This window comes from Lepidothrix coronata, unplaced genomic scaffold (genome assembly GCF_001604755.1).
Source record: "Lepidothrix coronata isolate B3197 unplaced genomic scaffold, Lepidothrix_coronata-1.0 Scaffold325, whole genome shotgun sequence".
Taxonomy (NCBI): Eukaryota; Metazoa; Chordata; class Aves; order Passeriformes; family Pipridae; genus Lepidothrix; species Lepidothrix coronata.
This window is the reverse complement of record NW_016690505.1, coordinates 379,664-400,344: the sequence shown is the minus strand read 5'-3', so window position 1 is coordinate 400,344 and position 20,681 is coordinate 379,664. Positions and strand designations below refer to the sequence as shown.

General features: G+C 39.8%; 1 long non-coding RNA gene across 5 annotated transcripts in view; it reads left to right on the top strand.

Annotated features, from left to right (window-relative positions):
* LOC108508957 overlaps positions 1-20,681 on the top strand; it is a 66,022-nt gene that overhangs the window by 22,774 nt on the left and 22,567 nt on the right. Inside the window, exons 4-5 of one of the 5 annotated variants that reach the window (XR_001878549.1) lie at positions 15,884-16,016; positions 16,139-16,927. The exons of 1 other annotated variant lie outside the window; for it this stretch is intronic. This is a non-coding gene — a long non-coding RNA (uncharacterized LOC108508957). Of the gene's footprint in view, positions 1-1,664; positions 1,883-12,725; positions 13,464-14,088; positions 14,209-15,883; positions 16,017-16,138; positions 16,928-20,681 lie in introns of those variants that run through there. 3 more of the 5 variants (XR_001878548.1, XR_001878552.1, XR_001878550.1) reach the window with 3 other exon arrangements.

The window sequence follows — 20,681 nt, the reverse complement described above, 5'->3', positions numbered from 1 at the left end:
CCTGGAGAGACAAAATGTGTTAATATTTCAGCACTGTGCCCTATTAACGGTTAACAATTTCGTCGGAACATGATATTCCCATACTGATAACCAATGAGCTGAAGTAGCAGGGTTGATTGTATTAGCTTGCCAAAAAAATATAGGCACAATTGCTGGAGCCTTGATAATGGTTAGAATTAAGGAAGTATCATAAAATAATAGATATCTCTTTGTGCATTTCCTGATTCTAAGATATTTGTTGGATCTGAGAAAACCCCATAAAAGACAGGTGAAAACATCTATTACGTCTAGTCAGCATTAGCAGCAGGAGAGCAGGCTGTACTATTGCTGGGACATGAGGAAAGCAAATCTAGATGAAAAAAATTCCCAATTGCTAAGGATGTTTTTCTAAAATGCACATGTGTTTGTCATCCTAGTGAAGCAAAACTAAGTTAAAATGCTACTAAAGTGGTGGTTTCAACACCAGCTTTGAAGAAGTGCACATGGCCATCTCAAAGAAAAGATGAGAGGAAGTAGACTCCTAAATTCTTTACCATACTGATAAATAGTATTTTAAGACGGTTATCAAAGAAGTATTTTCCTTCTCCCTTCTCTGTTAGCTCAGAATTTTCAAAGAAGCGTTCAAGTGGTATCTAAATCTTTGCAAAGCAGAATCAACCAGTATATCCCTAACATTGTCTGGAGTCAAGTGAGCAATGAAAGAGGTCTTATTTGTTTTGAAAGCTCTGTCTAAATGTGTCCAGAGGTAGGTTTACAACCTTTTATACCTGAGTTCCCTACGTTGCAAGCACTTAAATATAACTCCCCAAAACCTATCAGAAAGGCATTCAGCCTGAACTGCTTAGGTCAAAGATTAAAGAGAGAAAACAGGGCAAAAGGAACTCCAGAAGAGTTGTATTAAGGGTCCTGGTGTTGCTGACCATATGACTTGTGGAAATAGACTATTTCTAATCATTTGCTGTCCTGTCACCACAGGAAGCTCATTCTAGACCTTATGAATTTTCACAAACCACTGCAGACCAATCTTGTGGAAGGTCATGTAAAAAAGTTCAATAATGAAGCAACTGAGACAGTATCCTGACATTTGTGATAATAAATATTATCAACGACATCAGCTAGAGCTCAGAGAAACATCTGAATTTCACATGTCAAACCTGCTAGTGAGACGTGCTGGAAAATCTTTTAGACTGACATTTTCCTGGGAGAGACAATCAGCTCCAGAAATCCTTGTGCCTTGAACATAATTCAATATTGTCTCTATCCTTCTTCTTCTTGATCACAGAAATTAGAGCTGGAAGAGACCTCCAGGTCGCCAGGCTGCTATACATTTTCAAGCCTGTCCCAGTGCTCAATTAATGAGAGAAAGTCCATGCAATGACACTTGTACCATTTCTTTCAGGAGACAATTTCATACCCTTAAGAGAGGGGAAAAAAACTCTCTTGCACGATTCTTCAATGGCCCCTAACAGCAGTGGCTGGTAATATAAAGTGCTGCTGTACTGAGAGCTGGAAGCAAATTACATCTGCTTTACAATTTCCAGTGGTGTAACTTAAGTGAACACAATGTGGAGTGACATACAATCTGGCCCCTAGGATTTCACTTAAGAAAAGTGCTGTAGCAATTGAATGTCTCTACTTTTTGTTTCTCTTTTCACTTCTTTTAGAGATGCTGTCCATCTGTGAAGTCTAAAGCCCTTGCAGGAGTTTTAGTCATATATCACATCAACCAACTGAGCAGAGGTAGAAAAGTCTCAAGACTGTTTTGACTAAGATATTTCCAAGAGCACAGCACTGGTTTCTTCAAGGACTTTGCAAACCAATAAATAAGAGTGATAAACATACAGGAGTGGAAATAAAATAGAAAAATCACTTTAGATCTGCTAATAGCCATCTTCCAGTCTATAGCAGCAAACCTCCTACTAAAGTCAAGATAAAGGATTCAAAAATAGGAAAAGAAAAAAAAAAGCCGATGTTCGACATTGCAACCAATACACTGAGTAGAATGAGCTTAATAAATTATATCCTGTTTGTGTTCCCCAGTCACAGTTATATTTCCTATGTCCCTGAATCCATAAACAATTCAGGTTATGGACATGGAAATCCTATTCAAACTTACAAACGGCTTCAGTTCTCCTAATTTCAAAGCATACCTCTTTCTTATGGTTTTTGACACAAGCTGAACAAAATATGAGATATGGGAAGATAATCACAAGCAATTGAGTCTCCATAATTAGTTTCCAAAGGTTCACATTTGTCATTGAGCTGCAGTGGCTGGCTGTATGTGTATATGTCACCTAATCCGTAGGTGGAACATAAAAGCATTAACTTAAATCATTGCAAAGGTCAGAGTTGCAATTTGTATAAGTAGCATTGAGATGAGGCTCAGTAAAATAAAATATTTATTTCCTATACAAACCACCTCAATAATTTCAGCTCACACATTTTACTCCTCACTTTTAACAGACAAGGAGCATTCACGCAATTAGGTAGCACAGTTTATCTGCCAGCTGGTAACTCCTTACATCTCAGTAATTTGGTTTCTAGCAATAGCCCTGTTATATCCAGAGTCTGGAAGAAGCAGGGGGCAGGCTTCTCATAGACTGAATGCTATGAAACCTTTACAAAAAGAGAGCATGGAGCATTTCTTACTCTTCTTAATCTGACACATCTTTCCAGCCCAGTGCTCTCACATAAGGGACTGAATCATCCACTGAGCAAGAAGGGTCAGCCAATACCTGCATGGCTTGCTCTCACATAGCTTTGTGCCATGAACACTAAAGCATATCTGGTTTGTTTATTTATAAATCAGTGAAGGTATGCAAGGTGAGTAATCAGAGCCAAATAAAACCTGCTGGTTTTACAAATTGGGATTACTGGCTGAAGTTTTCTCATTTAGCCTCTAAACACTGAGGCAAGACTTGGGATAGCTTTAGTGATGATTACCATGCCACAAGGCAAACTGTCTAATCTGCTATAACCAGGGGTTAAAATAATACATACTCTGTATTGAGTAATTGCTATAAATGCCTTGAGGTGTAAAAGTATTGTCTGAGATGTTGTAAATAATGTGGCTGGATTTAACTGCAACTTGATACATCTGTTCTGTTTGGGGGGGTTTTTCTAAGCAGCCTGGCCCCAAGTGTCTTTTCAGGTCTGCTCTTCAGTCAGTGTAAGCCATAAAAGAAACAATAGTTCCATGTGCAGTATACAAACATCTGGGTCAGTCTGAGAGCAAAGCTCAACTGAAGGATATAAATGAAGTATATTACTATGATAAATAAAAGTAGTCTACAGTAATACAAACAAGCTTGACTGATAGCAAGTACATTTCCAAGACACAGGGTCAAGCACTGTGCATCAGCGAGGCTGAGGAGCTAAATGAGATGCACTGCTGCAAGCAACTTAAGAGATAAAGATCCCCAAACAGGCTATAATAAAGTCATCTTGACAGTATACTTTCTGTTCCTATTTTCAAATCTTTGCTGTCACTGTCAAAGGAAGTGCTATTTCTTTCCTGTTATGACTTTTTTTCCACAGGCACCTTGAATTGGTAGTCTTTGTTTAGTTTCATCATTGCAGCTTGGTCCCCTATTTCATTCTTTCATCTCTGCAATACTTACGGTGAAACAAATGTTCTTTAAAAAAATACCTGAGTTTCTTTATCTATAGTATACCAACATTCAAAGTTTGTATTTAGAAGACACATCCTTTGGAAATATACAGCAGGAGTCATTCCTGATGGAACCCTTACTTTTTTAAGTTTTGTATGTAGTTTGTATGCAGTAGTGGGCCGAGTTCTGACAAGGACTAACTCCATATAGTGTAACTCTGAGCAGACAGGGAGCATTTCATCCATGAATCTACCTGCTAGGCTGGTTTTCAGTGAGGGTCCCTGGACTACTGTGAAAACAGAGCCACTGCACAAAATGCAGGCGTAATTTATGTTCGAGCACTCAAGGTCTTGATGCAGGAGTCAGCACTAAGCTGAGTATCAAGAATTGCCCTTGGGAGGATTACAGTGCAGAGAAGCACAGTGAGAAAAACCTGGTCAAAGACTAGACAACAAACAAACAAGCCCAACAAAAACTACCAAAGAAAAAATAACCAACGCGCAATAGAGGCAGTCTAAAGAGTATGGATAAAGTGCTACAGAAAGGAGTGGGAGGCACAACTTGTACTTTATCTGATTTCTTTTCCCATCATTGATATGGTTTGAAGCTGGTTCCCTGCCAAGTCTCCAAACCTTACCACAAGAAGTGTCCCCCCGCCCAAACCTCAGGGAGAAGAGGGAGAAAAAACAACCAAGAAAAACAAAAACAAGAGAGACTGCTAAAGCAATATACATATGAATATATTTACACTTATGTTACAGTTATATACAATTGAAATATATATACAATTTCACAAGGGAAAGGGAAGGGGGAAGGGAAAAGGAACAAAACCAAAATAAAATATATATATATCCTGATTAGTAGCCCAATATCTAGCAACTAAAAGAGTTAGCAAAGAAATATCTCACTACTCTCCTTGTGACAACCGAGAGTCGCTCTGGAACGATCACCGGCAACCTCCGTCTCCCAAGGTCGACAAGGCCTAACCAGGCCTCGCTCCCCAACACGACAGACTCAACAGCAGGGAACCTGCACCTCCAAGCCGCCGGAAGGAAAGAGAGCGAAGGCCTTTCCCCCTTTCTTCTTATTGCCTGGCTTACGTAAAAATCGTAGGGAATACTGGGTAAATCTGGACACTTCCTTGGTTACAAACTGGTCACCAAAGAAGGCCTAGACCAAACTACCAAAATCATTTAATAGGAGAATGAGGAAAGTATGATGAAATGATAAACAGCAACACACAAGTCTTCTGTATTTGGAGTGCAAATGACTAGTGACATAGGATGTTCCATTAAATGATATCCATGAAAAGCAAGCACATAGTGAATCATTCATCCACACAGGCTTGCAATAGGATTGTTGCAGAACTCATCTCAGCTGATATTGCTGCTATTTAATGTAGTTTCTAGCAAGCAATTTATCATATTTATGGCTACATCTAATCCTTTTTGCTATGTCCTTTTTTTAAAAGTTGTCCTAAAGAAAGGCTATTCCACAGCTTTATGAAGCTGTGAACTGGAGAATAATGCATGACCTAAAGCAAATGGGGGTGAATGATGCCCACATTATACTGGTTATCCAGACCCATCCAAGAACTGCCAATACATAAGCACTGTTGACCAACTTTGCCATGCCTATAGATTCTAGAATAGGTAACAAAATGCAATTGAAGGTGCATGGCCAAGGTTCCCATCATGTTATCGTATCAATCCTATCAATATTCTCAACAAATATGTGTACTTGCATCAGTTTTCAAAAACAGAAATCATGTCTGTGCTACAAGGACCCAGGTTTTCAACAACAGAATAGGAGCACTGCCTAACCCTTCTGAATAAGTGTTTCCTCTGAGACTACACTTTAAAAAAATATGCAGAGCTTATTAAGAATGTAGCTGGCTTTTGGACTAATAAGTATCTTTCAATAATTTGAATTGTTGAAAAAAATACAAACACTTAGTAGCAGCTGCTGGACCACACACGATGTGAAAGAAAGAAAAACACGTTTTTGTGGAGAGATTTCTCAGGAGTTTCACACCATGCAAATCCTTCTACTTCAGCTAAATCCCTGGAGTATGTAATCCTGATATAGTTAAACTGTTCTTGGATCATTTACTCCCCAAGAAGCTTACTTTACTGCATGCTTGGTGTGCAATTAGTTATAGAGAAAGCCCTGTCCCTTTGCAAAGCATAAAACAGTTTGTGGTATCTCATGTGACACTTGATCTGCTTTTTTATTCTTCTTTTTTCAGAAGTAAAATTCATTGAAATATTACATAGATTCTCTGCAGAGGTATGAAACGTAAAAAGAATTTAAGATTGCTTTTATTAGATCAGACTAAGTGTTAGCATTCCCTAGTATCTGGATAAGCAGGAATATAATAGTAAGGGAAGAGTCCAGTGATACTTCCTCATGTTCTTGAATTTCCTGAATAACAGCTCTGTGGTTAATCAACAGTCTTTCTTACATTAGTGTTTTCAATTGCTTTTAGAACCCATTGGTACTTTGGCATCTGCTACATTTTCTGACTATTCATTTTAGCAAAGGAATTGGTATCTTTCGTTCTCTGTAATGACTGCAAACTTAGAGAAAACTCAGACTCTTCTAGATTGGATCCTTAGGCTTCCTGTGATTGCGTTTTCCTCTTCAAAATTTTGATATTGATACTCACTCGTCTGTCTCACTGGCATGAATCATTCTACAGTTATTTTACTAAAATTTGTTAGTGAGACCTGTTGATTCAATAGCATGTGTTAATCTGAAGATATTTAGGCAAGGAGTTACTTATTTCTTGATTTTCTTTTTAATTAGATCTTGTTTGTGACAGCTAAAGTTGCACAAACTTCTACTGCATGTAGCTGCATGCAAAATGCTTCTTCGTGCTGCCCACTTTCCAAATTTCAGCTGATGAGTTCTACATTTTAGTGGCAAGGGAGAATTCGTGAAAGATGATTTAAGTTATTATGTAGACTGTATTTGGTTATTAGAAGTTAAGATTGCTGAAACACTATGCTACAACCTATACTTTTCTGAGTTTCTGATATCTTTGTTCAACATACTTTTAATATTAGAGACGTGCCAGAGCATTGTATTCATTATATGTCTCATCTGAATTTTATAGACGCATGTTTCATACAATTTAGTCAAAGATCTTACTGGAAGAAAAAATACAACCATCAATTGCTTTTTACTATGTCTTGCCTGTGACAGGTCAGCAGAGCATGTGTGGAGAGGCCATGGCTGGTAGCGAGCAGTTTGGTAGCACAACATATTTTGAAATTAGTTCAGGTACAATAGTCTGCCTCATATATTTTGTCTTTCTTTGGGCTTCAAACACCACATATGGGTGAAGAAAATCACGTCTCATTACACCACCCAGCATAATCTTCTGCAGGTCAGTGTCATGTACAGAAGCCTGGTCTTTCTTTTCCAGAACAGCTGGAATGAGAATGCAGCAGCTGATGGTATCTTTGTTTTCCTGTGGGAACCTGCCAGTCAGCCCAACACGGGCTGTGGGAGATGGGATTAAACTCCTTCCTTCAAAATGTGAGAGCAAGGGAGAAAGATAAAAACCCCAAGATGTCTCAAGATGTTATGTGCCAGTTAGTCCTGGGCTGCAATCCTTCATCTGTACTACCCGTTCATTTTAACTTGTGGCTGGTCATAGCTTATACTTCCCACCACTCAAGTAAGTAAAGGACCTCCCCACAGTGCAGCTATCCTGACTTTCTGACCCTGGGATTTTTGCAGTCTTCACCAAATGATGGGACAGTTTAATCAATAGAGTTTGAACATACCTTTTGCATAACCCACACTGGCTTCTTGGTAAGCATTTAGGTAGTGGGTAAGAAACTAAATGAGAAATGATAGCAGTCAGTCTTCCTAGCTGGAAGACAGCACAGATGCATCTCTCATCTTGATTGCTGGGATGAATCCTGGTCATGGTTTAAAGAGCAGCACTGTACCCTCCCACATCAGAAGTCCTTCAAAAAGAAAAGGTCGCTGCCTTTTCATTTTTTGTTGTGTCTAACCTGGGAACGGGAGTGGAGGGCCCACAGTAAGCATTTTTATGATTTGTTCAATGCTTTCAGGAAAGAGTATGGAGGATGACATATTCTGACTACTGCTTTGGATAGACACATGAGAAAACCAAGGAGACTATAAATTAAACAATTTACTTACAGTTATTGAGGTACCTCTAACTGACTTTAAATCTGCTTTTCATATTTTGTTCATAACTTCATATTTTCTGTATTACACCTCAATTTCTTTGGGCAGAGGGGTCAACCCAATCTTTATGTTAGTCAACATTTTATCAGTGGTTGTATTTTTGTTTTCATCTATGCCAATGAATGACACAACCACCTGTAAACCACCTATATTCACAGATGGTGCCAACTTTCAATATTATTGGTGTCACTTTTCACAGATCTGTCTATTATCTTGACTTTAATCCATTTAATGCATACGTCACTGATTTTGTGTGGTAGCATTAATTGTACCAGGCAGTAGTAAGAGAAATGACTCACAAAAGCCTGCTTCACCCAAACACATGTATCAGCTAAATTGATTATTCCCATACATGTAATTAAGATTATTACAGAATCATATTTGTTGTCATAATTAACTGAACCTCATCTTGGTTTAGTACGATTTTGTCTAGAACTGATTGCCTAGAGAATACTTGTGCTAGAGACATCTGGATAAACTCACAACTCTTTTAAGATCAGCTTGCTGGAATTTTTAGGTGTAAGTTACTCAGGCCTGCTGATTTGAAACGAATTATCCCCCATACAAGGTTTGGGCTTTTTTTTAATATCTTTCTCAGCTCTTAACAGTGTGCTTCATCATCTTCATGTGAAAACATCACTTCCTCTAGTTTCATTTAGAAAACAGAACAGGGATTTATTTAATGTACGCTCCTGCATTTCCTGTCTCATTGTTGATGGCATTATGATTTCTAGTAATGGATTTGTATTATTGCTGGGATTTCATTTGTTCCTACCATATTTTTAGAAAGCTTCTTATTTTATATTGCCCAGAGACATGTTATTAGCCTCTCTTATCAATTGTGTTCACTTCACAAATTATGTTATCTGTTTCTTTCTTTTCTCGTTTATTACATTCTGTTGGATTTCCTCCATTTATGATAGCTTCTTACACTTCACATCTGCAATGAAAGCATCCTAGGACAAAGTTTCTTGTCTTTTGACTGTGGACTCACAGCCTTCTTGCCATATAACCTTCTTGAAGAAATCTAAATTGAGTTTTAATTTCTTTTTTCCTACTTGGTTGTCTTTTAACTCCTTCAGCATGTTCTTCCAGTCCAGTGATTAATTCACCTTCACCTTCCATAATAAAGCTGAAAATTAATTCACTTTGCAGTGGCTTCTGAATTAGAATATTTTAGATTTTGGTTTTTTTAGTGACTTTAGTGGTCTTGTACCACTGGTAGAAGGGAGCCCTTGCACGTCCCCACAGTAGGGGTCTCTGCCATGTACCAGCCTTCCCTATGATTCTGCTTCAGTTTAAATCTCTCCTGGCTGTGCCATCTAGTCTTTATGCAAAAAAAATTATTCCCCCACAGGAGTAAGATTCAGATTATTACACTGTTCTTGGGCGGAGGTGGCAAACCTGTGGTGTAGATGGAGGAAAGGGCAATGCCGCTGTAGCAGTAATGTGGTGCCCTCTCCTCTGCCCTCTTTCTCTATGCAACCTTGCTCCTGAGAGGGCAGTGGACTGCAGAGCTGCCTCTGAGGGGTGTGGGTGCATGGGGAGGGGGAGAGAGAGCTTCATTACTCCCCATGAGCTTTTGTGCATACAGAATGGTGATCTCTGTAAATACAAGGCACTCCTAATGATTAAATAATGCAATTAGCCTGAAAGCATTTAAAAATTAAGAAGTCTTATCTATTGCAAGACCTATGAACTCAATTATCTATGGGCTGGTCCACCTTTAGCTGAAGTCACTTGGTGTAGCTTCACAAGAGAACTTTAGAAGATTTTCTAATGTCAAGATAATATGAAGTTTCCTTTTAAACTTCATAAAGTGCATATAAGCAGGAAATAAATGCCATTCTGGGATATTTATTTGTTTTATACCAGACCTTTGAGTAAAAATAGCAAAAGCTATTAGCAGTTTGGAACCAAATGTTCTTCTTTGTCTTTGGCCTGAAGCAGGGCAACATGATGAGCTTGAAGTCCAAAATTACATTACTGTCATCTAAATCAGAATTTGGATAATGATGAGTAAACAAATCATAACATGTAAGTTAAGATCAGCATGTGACAGTATTGTCAGTGGTATGGGAACACAGCCATTCTTTCTTCCCTGTAGCCTCATTGCTTAAATAAAATATGCCACACTGATATTCTTCTGGCTATTGTTTTGGATTTAGTATGATCCTGCATTTTTAAGTTCTGCCTGCTGCTAGAAAGAGTTTCATTTGGAACTTTTCCTATAAAAGCAAGAAAATTAAGCCTTTGCTGTTTTAGCAGCTCTTTGTGAATCCTAGACCTTGATTATGGCAAGCAGAGAGCAGGCACAGTTTTTCATAAAATCATAGAATACCAGGTTGGAAAGGACCTCAAGGATCATCTGGTCCAACCTTTCTCAGCAGAAGTGTAGTCTAGACAAGATGGCCTAGCAGCCTGTCCAGCTGAATACCACTTCCCTGGGGAGATTATTCCAATGGCTAATTGCTCGCATTGTGAAAAATTTTTCTCTTTTGACCAGTTGGAATCTTCCCAGAAGTAACTTGTGCCTTTTCTCACGCCAAGCTTCCCAGTGCTTGAATCATCTTTGTGGCTCTTCTCTGGACTGTTTCCAACCTGTCCACATCTTTCTTGTATAGCAGAGGCCAAAACTGAACACAATATTCCAGGTGTGGCTTGACAAGTGCTGAGCAGAGTAGGATAATGACTTCTTCATGGTGTCATAAAGACTGGTGATGCCCTTGTTGATGCAACCCAGCATCCTGTTGGCTTTCTCTGCCACAGCAGCACACTGTTCACTCATACTGAGCTTGTTGTCCACCAGGATCCCCAGGTCCCTTTCCTCTGGGCTGCTCCTCAGCTGAGAAGATCCCAGACTGTGCTGCAGTCCTGGATTATGTTTTCCCAGATGCAAGACCTTACACTCGTCCTCATTGAACTTCATAAGGTTCTTGTTAGCCCAGTCTTCCAGCCCATCCAACTCTTCCTGCAAGGTGACTCTACCTTCCTAAGTGTCCACTTCCCCACTCAGTTTGGTATAATTGGCAAACTTTGTCAGGGTACACTTGATCCCATCATCCAGATCACTTATGAAAGTATAAAACAGCATGAGGCCCAATATCCATTCCCGAGGGAACCTACTTGTGGCAGGTGCCAGTTGCCCACCCACTGCACAGACCACTTGTCTAGAGCCCCACATATCAGTTTCTCCAGGAGGAGGCTGTGGAAAACGGTATCAAAAGCTTTGGAGAAATCCAGGTAGACAATGTCCACCAAGCAGGTTACTTTGGCAATCAGGTTTGTCAAGTACGATTTGCCCTTGGTGAATCCTAGGTGGTTTTTCCCAGTCACATGCTTCATCTAACTTGTAATAGCACTGTATACTTTGAACTACCATACTGATGAAAATATTTCTGTAAATCTCTTTAGATCAATCATATGGTCAAACTGTTTTTCAAACCTTTCATCACTTTTCTACCTGCAGCAAAATGTCAGATAATTATTGTCTGAAGCAGAGCAATAGTCTGTAATTGTTAACCCAGCTAAATGCATCTCAGATGATACTATATCAAAGCAAACAAAAGATGGTACTTTGTGGTAGCCATGAGCAAAGAAAGGAGTGATCAAGGTCTCTAATGCTTATTCTTGCAGGATTTTTTCTGCTCTCTCTTCACATTGTAACCTCAAAAGTCCCTTAATCTCTACTGGTACCATTCACCTTTGTCCTCTTTAGGTATTGCATTAATTGCCATGTTGCATTAATTATCACTTTAACCATGAGCCTTCTCCTACATCCACATATGGATAAAATTTAATTGTCTGCTGGCTTCTGGAAATAGACAGCAGTGAATAAAACTGATCCATTAAGTCATCATAATTTCAGTCCCCAAACCTGGCTTGTGGGATGCAGATTAGTTCAAGAGGTATTTGTCAAAGCTGAAAGATGCATGTACAATTAAGTGTCCTCTTTATTCAATGGCTGTCTTCTTTTGTGTGGAATATAGCCTATTATCATTTATATGCGTATTTTATGTAGCTATACAGTTAGATGGAAGAATAAGTATCCCTCTTCTTGCCCAGACTGTCTGTGACATCCCTTGTTTAAAGTATTTTTGAATGCTAATTAAGTTTTCACTGCCCCTCTCTTTAATGTCTGCTACAAGCCAGCTCCCATTCAGTAACCACCTTGAAGTTACCATAGATCTTGCTAGTTATCTGTTTCCCCATAATTCCAATGGATAAGAACCTATCCATTCTGTGACAAACAGGGCCTAAATTATGCAGTAAGATTCTCTGACCTTCTAACACAGCAAACTGCAAATACTGCAGCTTCAGGTAAATTTTAAAAAATGAGATTATTATTGCATTCAGGATAAAATGAACAATCCATGAAAGAAATTCCTTGCATTATTTGTCACAGTAAATTAAGCTTGTTTTATCCTGCACCTGCATTTCTGCACTGCTTCTGAAATGTAAGGGAAATGAAGAAATGAGGGCAAAAAAATTACCAGGGCCAATGACTGCAGTTATGCTAGCTAGAAGATAATTGGGAATTTGGGGCATGAAGGAAGCCTTAGGAAATTATTTGAGACTCAGGATACAGAAGGCAGTGTGAATGCCTCTGCTTAAAAGACAAGCCTGTAAATAGTCTATCTGGTTAACATCTTAAATGGCTCAAGAGAAGTGCAATTTCAGCCTGTCTGCACAGCGCTGATCTGTTCGTACCTGCACTAAAGATTTGGCAGAAACACTATTCAGAAAGCAACAGTTTTATGGCCAGATCCACATAAAGACCTTAAATGTTGCAGAGCCTAAATTTTGGGATGGAAGGGTGTGTCTCAAGTAGTGAAGAGGAAAAACTGAAGAGAGGATGTGTCTTAAAACTGACCTTTCTCCTTATAGTGGCACAAGGACAAAGATGGGCCAAGAGGTCTCCTGACTCCAAGGGCCAGCCAGTTGTGGTTCCCACCTCAACAGCTCTTCCAAAGTCACTGCTCATGTCATCAGGCCAGTGGCAGCCTCAGGACAGGAGAGAGGAGGAATTACTGTGTCCTGTATGTTGTAGCAGCACTCGGGGGCTGACTGCCATCACAAAACTGTGAGGTTCTCTGTTTTCAATCCGTATCGAACAATTTTGTAGCTGAAACTGGCAATCCATCATCCTTGCTGCTAGATGAAGTGAGATGCCTCTAGTGCTTAAGCCCTCCTCTTCCCACGATAAATACTCAATTTATTAAGGCAAGGGAAAAAGACAGGTATATGTACAACACAGAGGGCCATGTAACTCGCCCCCTGAAATGTTTCTGGATCCATGTGAGAACTGTGGTTGAAAATAGGAACAGGGAGAGCTCTTAATCCAACATAATACTGCTTGCTTTTCTGCTTGTTTTCGTGGGTTCTATTGATTGGTGAGCTCATGAGCTCACTGGGTCAGACTGCAGATGGAAGACATTCCGTCCTCCACAGGTGCTTAATTTGCCGATCCAGATGTGCAAAGGGAAACGAGATGGGTCCCTTGCTGTGGAGTACCCTCAAGACAGTTGCTACCTCATTGAGGAACACTTCCATGACATGGCAGATCACCTGAGGTTTTTGAAGACTGAAATTGAAAAGCCTTCAGGGCATCCCTTTGTGCATCTATCTCTGAGACTTTGACTGTAATCCTGACCTGTATCTCTACAGAGCCTGTTCAGGGTATTTGCTAGCAATGTTTGAATCCAATTTTAACTGGAAGAGAGAAAGAGCATTTATTTATTTTTTGAATGAAAACAAACTAAGTCACTGGAATGTGATTCAGAAGAGCAGATTGCCAGCAGTACAGACCTTAAACTATTGATTTATTATGTGAAATGCGGGTTTTCTTGTACAGATGGTAAAAGATTTTGACATGAGAGCTGCAGCTTTGTTATCATCTCTGCTATTCACTGCTGTCTGCAGGGTGAGCTGTTCCCCATCACTTCTGTTTGCCATTCACGTCAAGGGCTCTGGGTGGGACTGGGATGTGCGAGATAGATTTCATTGATTTTTTTGTACTACTAGGAAGATCCAGAGCAATGACGAAGTTCTACCTTGGGAATGAAAGTTGTACAGATCCATCACTACTTCTGTCTTTCAGGCATCCCTCAAACAATGTGACCTATATGTATCCTCCTTAGGTGAGAAGAGCATTTCACAACTTCCAAACATGAAGATGGCATGGTTTTCTAGATCTCTTTGCAATTAAAGCAGATTAAACATTTCAGGTTGATTTTTTTCCCTGTCTTAGGAGGATATCAAGGCTACTGAATTTCACCCAAACTGGTATATCAGTCCAGCAGTTTCTCAGATGAAAAGACTCACTATAGGAGTCCACAGGCATTTCCACCTACTGCCTCTAAACAAGTGTTTTGACAGGCTGGTCTGAAAATGGATTGCAGAACCTCCAGATCTTTAGAGCTTTCCAGGGAAGATGGTGGACTCCCATATTCCCAGGACACTGTGTTCTCCAGCAAGAAGTCTGGTGGGTATCAAGAATCCCTGGGAAACATCATGGCTGATATGTCATGATAGGCTACTCCTGTCTGGCTGTCACCCCATTTCACAGATACTGGCTCCTTGCTGTTATGACCCACCTGTGAAGGTGGGGTAACTGAGATTCTTGTTCATAATAGATCCCTTGGGGCAGATTAAAGTGAAACAACACTAAACAACAAATGTTTATACACATAATATATATATACACATAACAGGTTTTTCTTCAGAACAATTTGATTCCAATGGAAAGGAGACATGTAGCTATTTTGATAATTATCTGTAGAAATATAGCAATATGAAGGCATAAAAATACACTTGACAAAATGTATAAGGAAAAGAAAGAAAGAGAAAGAAAGAATAAGAGTAGAAATATATCACCACCCGTGGATCCAGCGGTGAGACTTGATTGCTGCAATTTCAGTGTCTGTTGGTCGAAGTGATGGTCACAGTCTTAATCTGTTGGTGGCAGGGAAGCCTGTGAAACATGAAGTTCAGTGAGTTAATATATGCTCAGGTGGACTCACCCAGGTACCTCCCCTGGAGGGGGAGTCTTCCACTGATGTAACACTGAAGACCACATGCAGTCCTCTGGTGGAAGGCCTCAGAAATTAATCTGGGGGTACTTTGGGGTCTTTGAAGGTTTATGACACCTTCTAAGATATGACAGCTGCCTCTCACATCAGCATTGTTGAGCCAGTTATGCCTCATCAGAAGGGATGAATACCTTCAGGCCTATGTGTGAATGTGAATGTTCCAATACCTCCTCTAGGGTGGAGAGTTTTTATGCCTAAGCCAGTTATATAAGAGTGGAAATTGGCATGATAAAAAGCATCATTATCCCACCTCCAAAGGGTTTGCTTCTTATAAGCCTTCTCCTTTATCTCAAAACTCAGCTCGTAGCCCCTGGTGGTGGGTATGCACACCCTCTGCACCTAGGCTGTTACCTTGCACATCATCAGCAAAGCACCCGCTGCTTTTGCAAGTGGTCGATTGTTTGAGTCATTAGCCCTTAACATTTCCATCTCTCACACTCATTACCCCCCCTCCTGACAGCAAGCTGGCTGTATGGACAGCTTAGCTCTGTGTTCGTGGGCCTGGCAGACTGCAGAAGAGCATGTTGCATTTTGGAGGTACTGCAATGTCCCTGCTTGGAAAACATTCCTGTTTCCAAAATAAAAACGCCAAAGATTTTTGCTTCCACTAAGAATCTTAAGTATTTGGCTTTTTGTTGCTTTGTTCTGGTTTTGATTTTATTTATTACATGCAAAATACTCCAAACATTTCCATTCTAGTTTTTGGCCTGCCCTACAGGACTCACTGTGGAGATGTTGAGAGCTCAGCTACATACATAATTACTCTTTACTGGCACCTATGACATAAACAGAAAAAAGGATTGTTGTGTTTCAGACTGATACATGAACAGATGTATAAATTGCCTGGCTGCATATCCAGGTGCTGGGGTCTTTTCCAAAGTAAGACACTGTGATCTGGCTTCACTCACAGTTGACAAGGATTGAAACTCTAAATACCTTTTTTCCTCTTCTCAGTTCTGCTCTACATTAAATACTTGAATTGAAGATAACATACTTCTCTGCTTAAATGATAGCTAAAATGGAGGACTACAACTCCTCTTCAAGTGAATAAGGAGAGACAGCAGAAATGTCTGAAATAATACCCATGGTGAGAAGATTCATTTTTTTCATTCTAGCAGTTCACAGTATTATTGGCTTGTTCCTTTGTATTAAATCTTTTCCACTTTTTTCTGCTATAGAAATGTAATTTGCATCATGTCTTTTTCCCAGGAGGTAGCTGCTAGAAACATCTCAGGAGCTGATTAAGATTTTTCTCACCGAGTTCACATTTGTCATGTAATGATTTGTGAGTAGTCTGACTTGTTTGAAATACTAATGCTAGAAGTTTGGCTTAATTGACTAAGCTCTGGATCTTCTGTAAACTTCACAAATTCTTTCCTAATTTCTTTCATTACAATGGCCTGCAAAGAAGTGGATCAGCAATCATCATTAAAACGTCATTTATATTCTCTGTGACTTCATTCTACAAATATGCTATATATTATACCTGCAAGAGGGAATTTTTGTGCTAACTTTGCAAAAGTGGCAAGATTATCACAGAAAGGAAGTATATGCTGAAGATACAAAGAACTGTGGTTAGCTTTGACTCCAGTCAGAGCAGTTTTATAATGGAACCATACCTATTGATCCAATACTTGTGATGCTTTCCGTTTATCCATGCAGTCCAGGACTCCCATCTAAATCACTTAATTCAGGTCCTTTTAAGACTTCCTTTACATCACAGGACAATAGCATACCTTTCATACAATTATACTTCTTCATATATGATCTGCTAATTAATGCCCTTGAAAAGAATTTCTCTGCTTTCCACTAAACTAATTGGGCAGCGGAGAGTCCAAACTTTTAGCCAGCACATTGGTGAATATCTCAGCATCAATACAGAACAAGTAGACAGGGCTATGACTGGCAAAATCAAATTTGTCTTTGCTAGGTTTCAAGCCAGTTAAAGATGGGCTTCTATTGATTTTGAAATTTTGACATTTTCTCAGATTACAAACTTAGCAGGGCTGCAAGTTAAACCCCTGCTCTGTTTAATGTCTCAGTAAGGCTTTTCCTCCTGCTCTTTTTAGTCTTCTACCATTTCTTCACGTATTCCTTCACAGTTATTTTTGTTAAACTTTCCTAGCTTTTTTTCATCCAGGATCTGAATTACTGCAATGTCGGTTGTTAACCTTAGTGTGCAGTCTGAGCTTTTAAAACTTCTTTATCCATCAGCTTGCCTAAATGGGAATAACCACTTGCAAATTGAACACACTTTGTGATTATGCCTCTGAAGTATACCCTATTTAACACACATCAAAATACCCTTATAAGTATAGGAAATGGGAATTTCCCTAGTTTTGTTGAAGACAAAGGGTGATAATGGAACCGTTAGGATCAAGGAAGGAATTGAAGCTCCTAAAATCCTAAAATATTCCTAAATCTGGAAGAACTTTCTCAAAGCAATGCAAAGCTACAGTTCTAATAGTCTCTGTGTAAGTATACCGTGGGTTAGCTAATATCTTTTTCTAATTATTTACATCGGTGTTCAGTTTCTTTCTTCTTTACAGGACTGCCTAGCTGGCATATAGCCAGGTGTCTCACTGCCCAGACCCTTAGAGGCATGGCCTGCTAGATATTCTCAGACCATGCCTAAAATATATCAACAGGCTTACATGTTTCACAAAACAAAAATGTTCTAAATCTTCTTTTCTGTCAGAAATGCAATAGGAGATCTTAGTGTGTATTGACCTGTGTGGCTGGCACATTCTCTCAGGAACAGGGAAACCTACCCACCTTTTCTTTCTGTCTAAAGGGATCCAGATCTCCAAATCTCAGGATTTATTGGACTAGATAAAAGGAAAAAGAAGAAATGCACATGTATCCTAAAATTACTTGCACTACTTCAGGAGTGAAGAGGCCAGCATTTTAATCACTGTTCCTGGATCCATGACTTTTTAATAGAAAATTGAAAAGCAGTACTAGCAACAGTGCTTCTGGGTTGGGAAAACTGGGGTTGAAATACTTCAGGTCTCCTCATTTTGTGGGAAAACAGGGTTGGACAAGAACACTTCCTCTTTCGCTGCTCTCAGATGTCATACTTTTGCAGGAAGAAATGAGCCATACTTGCGTGCTATCAAAAAAATGTGTGGGTATCTGTCATGAAGAGCTGGCTACCAGCTCCCAGGTAACACAGAGGTAGGGAACTCATGCCCTAGTACAGCAGCATGACACTCAACTCCTTTATCTTCATCATGAAGTCTCAAGCTCAGTCTTTTGGCTCTTTGCACTTGCCATTTTTTGTCACATACGTCCCCATGTGCGGAATGCTAGGCTTATCTAGGGTTCTATCTTCACTCCTAGGCATCCTATCTCTAATCAGTGCTTCCTCTCTTATTGTGCTGAACTACACACTCATTTATCATAGAATCTAAGTGGGATATATCCTTGTTCAAAGTTTAATAATTCCTGTTAAGTGCTCATTTACTTTTCACTGGCACAATCTGATATACAGCACAGTGCAAAAGCCAAGGGTGCTAGACTATAGCTGGTTGCAATGTGTATGAGGTGTTCCACCTATATATACACCCAGGAAATTCTGTCTCCCTTACTTTAGAGTTTCTTTAGCATGAATTTAACACTTTTTTGAAGAGTTCCTCCTTCTTTATGTCAGTCTGGTCTGGGATTTCTTTCAATCCGGTGTTATATCTTCTTTCTCAATTCTCCAAATTATCTATTTTTTAGGTTCTTGCTTTCAAGCTCCTGAAGTCTCTTATCTCTATCGTTAACTGTATCTGAATGCCTGTTTAAGCCTGCCTCAACTTCAGTCATTCTACCTTTTATTGTAATTCCCTGAAAGAGGCTTGCATCAAAGCTTTCATTGATGTTAGCTTAGACAGTAATTCTCTAATGTCTGCCAATCTTCCTCTGTTCTATTTTGTTTGTAGCACAACGCTAGGCCTCCAGGACCTCCTGGGGTCCCAGTGATTCTCTCTGGCCGCTTGTAAAGGCATTGATAATACCAGCAGTGCACCTCTGTACAAGTGTGCTGGCATAAGGGATTGGCAAATATTTTAGGTAGGGCTTTTGGATAATTTGCATTTTCTCAAAATCATCAAAAATTACATACTGATGGCTGCTTTGAATAACTGCTACAGCCTTTAAGACATGCCTTTTGCTCTGAATAGCACCTACTATCCATTTTTTCAATTAGATTTCTGAACTTTTCAGACCTTAATAAAGGGTGAGTTCAGCCTCCTTGATCCAGTTTGTGACACATCACTCATGATTGCATGCTCATGCCACTTTTACATACATATAATATAGACTTACCTAGGAAAATGTATCCCAAGACCCAACCCCACTTGTCATGTAAAGGTGGTTGCCCAGCCCCGGATCTACATGCTCAAGCTTCTCCTTTTGCCAAAAAGGAAATTCCCACAATTAAGCATATTACTCATTTATGCCTTTCCTGCCATATGAATATGGAAAAATGCTTAGCCCTGCATTCTGCATTTCTTTGAAAATGGTCTGTGCCTTCATCTTTCTTTCTACTTCTCCTGCTTCTAATACAGAGTAGAAGAAATACCTTCTTTTTCCTCCTATGCCCTTTCTACACTATCTTCTGCAGTACTGTCTTCTGCACTGTCTTCTGCACAACTACTACTGCAAAATCATTTGTTATCTCCTTGATGCAGTTGTACTCAACCTGAAATTGTTCTCTCCTCAGCTTCTTTTACATCCAGTACCCGTCCAGATTGAAATCAAATGCCCCATCTGTGATAAGAATGTTGGATGTGCTCTCCATGGCCAAAGTGAAAAAATATACATCTAGTTGTCCAGTTTTGCACTGCTAAGGAAAACTTGCTGTAAAATGTGTGATTAGGAAGTTCTGCAGAGAGAGGTGAATCCTAAATCCCATCTTCCACTGGAATTTGCATGTTGTTGTGTGAACGACAGTGCTTACGGGGGATTAGTTTCCCAAAACACTCATCTAGAAATAGATATCTCCAATGTGTAAGGGGCCACCACAGAGTCTGCTGTTAAAACTGTGCTGAAAAACATCACGGTTGTCATCTGCTATAAATTTGTCCTTTGGTGAACATTACCCCTTTCACTGAAGCAACTCTGACACCAAGGGCACAAACTCCAGGAGGGCTGCCATGTAGGGCAGAGAAGCTTCACTAAAGAGAAGCTCCTCCTAACAGGAGGAGCACCCCACACTGTGCTTTGAGTTGAGAGCCCAAACTCACACATAAGTCTCAGCTCTTGCTTCTTTTTGGGTGGATTAATAGCTGAGCTGTGCTCTTCAGAAACACGGAAAAGCAGCCAACTATCTAAGCAGTATCTGCTGTAGCAGCCCATTTTGACCTGGTGGAAATACCATGTATTTCATACCAGTCCTGATTATTGCTGCAAAGGCCCTTGCTTTTCCCCGAGCCTGGGTTTATAAGAATACTGCAATGGATCTTACAGCTCCCATGTTCCCTGTCACAGGAACCGTAGAAAGAGCCTAAAAGAGAGAATTCTGCACAGGTGTTACTATTCCCCTCTAAATTAAAACCTCTGTTGCTTTCTCTGGAGATGAAGAAATCAATCAGCAGTCCTCTCCTTCTAAGAACAGAAATGTATGAAGCCGTTTCCTTTGCTTTAATCTACAGGACATTCTGCTCTTGCTTTTTTTTGTTCAGTTTTCTCCTGGTCCAAATCTCATAACCCTGATTTAGGTGCTAATGTGCTGCAGTGAGTTACCATCCCCAGGCAGCTTCATCAT